This window comes from Xylocopa sonorina, unplaced genomic scaffold, assembly GCF_050948175.1.
Source record: "Xylocopa sonorina isolate GNS202 unplaced genomic scaffold, iyXylSono1_principal scaffold0365, whole genome shotgun sequence".
Classification (NCBI taxonomy): domain Eukaryota; kingdom Metazoa; phylum Arthropoda; class Insecta; order Hymenoptera; family Apidae; genus Xylocopa; species Xylocopa sonorina.
In genome coordinates this window covers 53,163-61,037 of record NW_027490436.1, presented here as the reverse complement: position 1 = coordinate 61,037, position 7,875 = coordinate 53,163, and positions in this window count along the sequence as shown.

Below are 7,875 nucleotides of genomic sequence, written 5' to 3'. Positions count from 1 at the left end.
TATTGTATCTTATCGTGAAACATAGATGAGAGTTGCGATATCGCGTTTTAAGAAGCATTAGAACTCTATGGCATCGATGCGGAGACATCAGCAATCGCTATTTCCTAGCATGGAAGTGTCGCACTTACATTCTTTTGAAGTGAATGCGAGGTGTACATGACACTTCGCAATGAATATTATGTCTTATCACAAAACATATAAATGAGGTGTCATATCGCGATTGAAGTAGCATTAGAACGCTATTGCTACGATACGTAGACATCTGAATACGCCATTTCCTAGCAAGGAATAGTCGCATTTACATTCTTTCGAAGTGAATACAAGGTATACATGACATATCGCAATGAATATTATACCTTATCACGAAACATATAAGTGGGATGCGATATCGCGATTTAAGTAGCATTAGAACTTTATTGCTACGATACGTAGACATCTGCAAACGCTATTTCCTAGCAAGCAATAGTCGCATTTACTTTCTTTTGTAGTGAATACGAGGTGTACATGACACTTCGGAATGAATATTATAACTTATCACGAAACATAGAAATGAGGTGCGATATCGCGATCTAAGAAGCATTAGAACTCTATTTCTACGATACGTAGGCATCTGCAAACGCTATGCCCTAGCAAGGAATAGTCGCATTTACATTCTTTTGAAGTGAATACGAGGTATACATGACACTCCGCAATGAATATTATATCTTATCATGAAACATAGAAGTGAGATGCGATATCACGTTTTAAGAAGCATTAGAACCTTATTGCCTCGCCGCGTAGACATCTGCAGACGCTATTTCCTAGCTTGGAAGTGTCGCATTTACATTCTTTTGAAGTGAATACGAGGTATACATGACACTTCGCAATGAATATTATATCTTATCATGAAACATAGAAATGAGATGCGATATCGCGTTTTAAGAAGCATTAGAACTGTATTGCTACGATACGTACAGATCTGAATAAGCTATTTCCTAGCAAGAAAGTGTTGCATTTACATTCGTTTGGAAAGAATACGAGGTATACATGACACTTCGCACTGAATATTATATCTTATCACGAAACATACAAATCAGATGCGATATTGCGATTTAAGTAGCATTAGAACTCTATTGCTGCGATACGTAGACATCTGCAAGCGCTAGTTCCTAGCAAGGAAGATTCGCATTTACATTCTTTTGAAGTGAATACGAGGTATACATGACACTTCGCAATGAATATTATATCTTATCATGAAGCATAGAAATGAGATGCGATATGGCGTTTTGAGAAGCATTAGAACTCCATTGCTCCGATGCGTAGGCATCTGCAAACGCTATTTCCCAGCAAGCAATAGTCGCATTTACATTATTTTCAAATGAATTCGAGGTTTACATGACACTTCGGAATGAATATTATAACTTATCACGAAACATAAATATGAGATGCGATATCGCGATCTAAGAAGCATTAGAACTCTATTGCTACGATACGTAGGCATCTGCAAACGCTATGCCCTAGCAAGGAATAGTCGGATTTACATTCTTTTGATGTGAATACGAGGTATACATGACACTTCGCAATGAATATTACATCTTATAATGAAACATAGAAATGAGATGCGATATCGCGATCTAAGAAGCATTAGAACTCTATTGCCTCGACGCGTAGACATCTGCAGACGCTATTTCCTAGCATGGAAGTGTTGCATTTTCATTCTTTTGTAGTGAATGCGAGGTATACATGACACTTCGCAATGAATATTATATCTTATCTTGAAACATAGAAGAGAGATGCGATATCGCGTTTTAAGAGGCATTAGAACTCTATGGCATCGATGCGGAGATATCAGCAAACGCTATTTCCTAGCATGGAAGTGTCGCACTTACATTCTTTTGAAATGAATACGAGGTATACATGAAATTTCAGAATGAATATTATATCTTATCACGAAACATATAAGTGGGATGCGATATCGCGATTTAAGTAGCATTAGAACTCCATTGCTCCGATACGTAGACATCTGCAAACGCTATTTCCTAGCAAGGAAGATTCGCATTTACATTCTTCTGAAGTGAATACGAGGTATACATGACACTTCGCAATGAATATTAAATCTCATCATGAAACATAGAAATGAGAAACGATATCGCGATTTAGGAAGCATTAGAACTCTATTGCTTCGATACGTAGATATCTGGAAACGCTATTTCCTAGAAAGGAAGTGTCGCATTTACATTCATTTGAAGTTAAGACGAGGAATACATAATAATTCGCAATGAATATTATATCTTATCATGAGACATAGGAATGACATGCGATATCGCGTCTTAAGGAGCATTAGAATTCTATTGTTTCGATACGTAGACATCTGCAAACGCTACTTCCTAGCAAGGAAGTGACGAATTTACATTCTTTTGAAGTGAGTTCGTGGTATACATAACACTCCACAATGAATATTAATCTTATCATGAAACATAGAATTGAGATGCGATATCGCGTTTTTAGAAGCATTAGATCTATACTGCTACGATACGTAGACATCTGCAGACGCTATTTTCTAGCAAGGAAGTGTCGCACTTACATTCTGTTGAGGTGAATACGAGGCATACATAACACTCCACAATGAATATTATATCTTATCACGAAACTTAGAGATGAGATGCGATATCGCGTTTTAAGAAGCATTAGAACTCTATTGCTTCGATACGTAGACATCTGCAAACGAAATTTAATAGCAAGGTAGTGTCACATTTACATTCTTTTGAAGTGAGTACGAGGTATGCATAACAATCCACAATGAATATTATATCTTTTCATGAAACATAGAATTGAGATGCAGTATCGCGTTTTGAGAAGTATTGGAACTCTATCGTTTCGATGCGTAGACATCTAGAAACGCTATTTCCTAGCATGGGAGTGACGCATTTACATTCTTTTGAAGTGAATACGAGGTATACATGACACTTCGCAATGAATATTGTATCTTATCATGAAACGTAGATTTGAGGTGCGATATCGCGAATTAAGAAGCATTAGAACTCTATTGCTACGATACGTAGACATTTGCAAACGCTATTTAATAGCAAGGAAGTGTGGCATTTACATTCTTTTGAAGTGAAGACGAGGTATACATGACACTTCGCAATGAATACTATAACTTATCATATAACATAGGAATGAGATGCGATATCGCGCTTTGAAAAGCATTAGAACACTATTGCTACGACATGTAGACATCTGCAAACGCTATTTCCTAGCAAGGAAGTGTCGCATTTACATTCCATTGAAGTGAATACGAGGTATACATGACACATCGCAATGAATACTATATCTTATGATGACACATAGAAATGAGATGCGATATCTCGTTTTAAGAAGTGTTAGAACTTTATTGCTACGATACCTAGGCATCTACAAACGCTATTTCCTAGCAAGGAAGTGTCGCATTTAGATTCTTTTGAAGTGAATACGGGGTATACATGACACTTCGCAATGAATATTATACCTTATCATGAAACATAGAGATGGGATGCGATATCGCGTTTTCAGAAGCATTAGAGCTCTATTGCTACGATACGTAGACATCTGCAAACGCTATTTCCTAACAAGGAAGTGTCGCTTTTACATTCTTTTGAAGAGAATACGAGGTATACATGACACTTAGCAATGAATATTAAATCTTATCACGAAATATAGAAATGAAATGCGACATCGCGTTTTAAGAAGCATTAAAACTCTATTCCTACGATACGTAGACATCTGCAAACAATATTTCCTAGCAAGGAAGTGCTGCATTTACATTCTCTTGAAGTGAATACGTGGTATACATAACACTCCAAAATGAATATTATAACTTATCACGAAACATAGAATTGAAATGCGACATCTCGTTTTAAGAAGCATTAGAACTCTATGGCCTCAATGCGGAGACACCTGCAAACGCTATTTCCCAGCTTGGAAGTGTCGCATTTACGTTCTTTTGAAGTGAATACGAGGTATACATGACACTTCACGATGAATATTATATCCTATCACGAAACATAGAAATGAGATGCGATATCGCGATTTAAGTAGCATTAGAAATCTATTGCTACGATACGTACACATCTGAATACGCTATTTCCTAGCAAGGAAGTGTCGCATTAACATTCGTTTGAAGAGAATACAAGGTATACCTGACACTTCGCAATGAATATTATATCTTACCATGAAGCATAGGAATGAGGTGCGATATCGCGTTTTGGGAAGCATTAGAACTCTATTGCTACGATACGTAGACATCTGCAAACGCTATTTCCTAGCAAGGAAGATTCGCATTTACATTCTTTTGAAGTGAATACGAGGTGTACATGACACTTCGTAATGAATATAATATCTTATCTCGAAACGTAGAAATGAGATGCTATATCGCGATCTAAGTAGCATTAGAACCCTTTTGCTACGATACGTAGACATCTGAATACGCTATTTCCTGGCAAGGAAGTGTCGCATTTACATTCGTTTGGAGTGAATACGAGGTATACATTACACAACGCAATGAATATTATATCTTATCATGAAGCATAGAAATGAGATGCGATATCGCGCTTTAAGAAGCATTAGAACTCTATGGCCTTGATGCGGGGACATCTGCAAATGCTATTTCCTAGCATGGAAGTGTCGCACTTACATACATTTGAAGTGAATACGAGGTGTACATGACACTTCGCAATGAATATTATATCTTATCACGAAACATACGAATGAGATGCGATATCGCGTTGTAAGAAGCATTAGCGATCTATGGCTTCGATGCGGAGACATCTGCAAACGCTATTTCCTAGCATGGAAGTGTCGCATTTACTTTCTTGTGATATGAGTACGAGGTATACATGACACTTCGCAATGTATATTATATCGTATTATGAATCATAGAAGTGAGATTCGATATCGCGTTTTAAGAAACATTAAAACTCTATCGCTACGATACGCGGACATCTGCAAACGCTATTTCCTAGCATGGAAGTTTCGCATTTACATTCCTTTGAAGTAAATACGAGATATACATGACACTTTGCAATTAACATTATAGCTTATCATGAAACATAGGAATGAGTTGCGATATCGCGTTTTGAGATGAATTAGAACTCTATTTCTACGATACGTAGATATCTGCAAACGCTATTTCCTAACAAGGAAGTGTCGCTTTTACATTCTTTTGAAGAGAATACGAGGTATACATGACACTTAGCAATGAATATTATATCTTATCATGAAACATAGAAATGAGATGCGATATCGCGTTTTGAAAATCATTAGATGTCTATTGCTAATATACGTTGACATCTGCAAACGCTGTTTCCTAGCAAGGAAGTGTCGCATTTGCATTCTTTTGAAGTGAATACGCGGTATACATGACACTTCGCTATGAATATTATATCATATCATGAAACATACGATTGAGATGCGATATCCCGTTTTAAGAAGCATTAGAACTCTATTGCTTCGATACAGAAACATCTGCAAACGCTATTTCCTAGCAAGGAGGAGTCGCATTTACATTCTTTTGAAGTGAATACCAGGTATACATAACATTGCACAATGAATATTATATCTTATCATGAAACATAGAAATGAGATGGGATATCTCGTCTTAAGAAGCATTAGAACACTATTGCTTCGATACGTAAATATCTGTAGTCGCTATTTCCTAGCAAGGAAGTGTCGCATTTACATTCTTTTGAAGTGAATACAAGGTATACATGACACTTCGCAATGAATATTATATCTTATCATCAAACATAGAAAACAGATACGATATCGCGTTTTAAGAAGCGTTAGAACTCTATTGCTACGATATATAGACATCTGCAAATGCTACTTCCTAGAAAGGGAGTGTCGCATTTACATTCTTTTGAAGTGAAGAGGAGGTGTACATGACACTTCGCAATGAATATTATACATTATCATGAAACATAGAAGTGAGATGCGAAATCCCGTTTTAAGCGGTATTAGAAATCTATTGCTACGATATGTAGACATCTGCAAACGCTATATCCAAGCAAGCAAGTGACGCATTAACATTCTTTTGAAAGTAATACGATGTACACATGACGCTTCGCAATGAATGTTATATCTTATCATAAAACGTAGAAATACGATGCGACATCTCGTTATAAGGAGCATTATAGCTCTATTGCTTCGATACGTAGACATCTGCAAACGCTATTTCCTAGCAAGGAAGTGTCGCGTTTACATTCATTTGAAGTGTAAGCGAGGTATACATGCTATTTCGCAATGAATATTATTACTTATCATGAAACACAGAAATGAGATGCGACATCTCGTTTTAAGAAGCATTAGAACTCTATTGTTTCGATACGTAGACATCTGCAATCGTTATTTCCCAGCAAGGGAGAGTCGCATTTACATTCATTTGAAGTGAATGCGAGGTATACATGACACATCGGAATGGATATTATATCTTATCATGAAACATAGAAATGAGATGCGATATCGCGATTTAAGTAGCGTTAGAAATCTATTGCTACGATACGTAGACATCTGCAAGCGCTATTTCCTAGCAAGCAATAGTCGCATTTACATTCTTTTGAAGTGAATACGAGGTATACATGACACTTCGGAATGAATATTATAACTTATCACGAATCATAGAAATGAGACTTGACATCTCGTTTTAAGGAGAATTAGGACTCTCTTGCTACGATACGTAGACATTTGGAAACGCTATTTCCTAGGATGGAAACGTTGCATTTACATTCTTTTGAAGTGTATACGAAGTATACATGACACTTCGCAATGAACATTGTATCTTATAATGTGACATAGAAATGAGGTGCGATATCGCGATCTAAGAAGCATTATATCTATATTGCTACGATGCGTAGGCATCTGCAAACGCTATCGCCTAGCAAGGAAGATTCGCATTTACATTCCTTTGAAGTGAATACGAGGTATACATGACACTTCGCAATTAACATTATATCTTACCACGGAACATAGAAATGTGATGCGATATCGCTATTTAAGTAGCATTAGGACCCTATTGCTACGATGCGTAGACATCTGCAAACGCTAATTCCTAGCAATCAATAGTCGCAGTTACATTCCTTTGAAGTGAATACGAGATATACATGACACTTCGCAATGAATATTATATCCTATCACGAAACATAGAAATGAGATGCGATATCGCGATGTAAGTAGCATTAGAATTCTATTGCTACGATATGTAGGCATCTGCAAACTCTATTTCCTAGAAAGGAATAGCCGCATTTACATTCTATTGAAGTGAATACGAGGTATACATGACACTTCGCAATGAATATTATATCCTATCACGAAACATAGAAATGAGATGCGATATCGCTATGTAAGTAGCATTAGAACTCTATTGCTACGAGACGAAGACATCTGAATACGCTATCTCCTAGCAAGGAAGTGTCGCATTTACATTCTTTTGAAGTGAATACGAGGTATACGTGACACTTCGCAATGAATATTATATCTCGTCACGAAACATGGAAATGAAATGCGACATCTCGTTTTAAGAAGCATTGGGGCCCCTTTCCTACGGTAAGTAGACATCTGCAAACGATATTCCCAAGGATGGAAACGTCTCATTTACATTCTTTTGAAGCGAATACGAGGTATACATGACATTTCGCATTGAATATTATATCTTATCACGAAACATATAAATGAGATGCGATATCGCGATTTAAGTAGCGTTAGAAATCTATTGCTACGATACGTAGACATCTGCAAACGATATTCCCAAGGATGGAAACGTCCCATTTACATTCTTTTGAAGTGAATACGAGGTATACATGACACTTCGCAATGAATATTATATCTTATCACGAAACATATAAATGAGATGCGATATCGCGA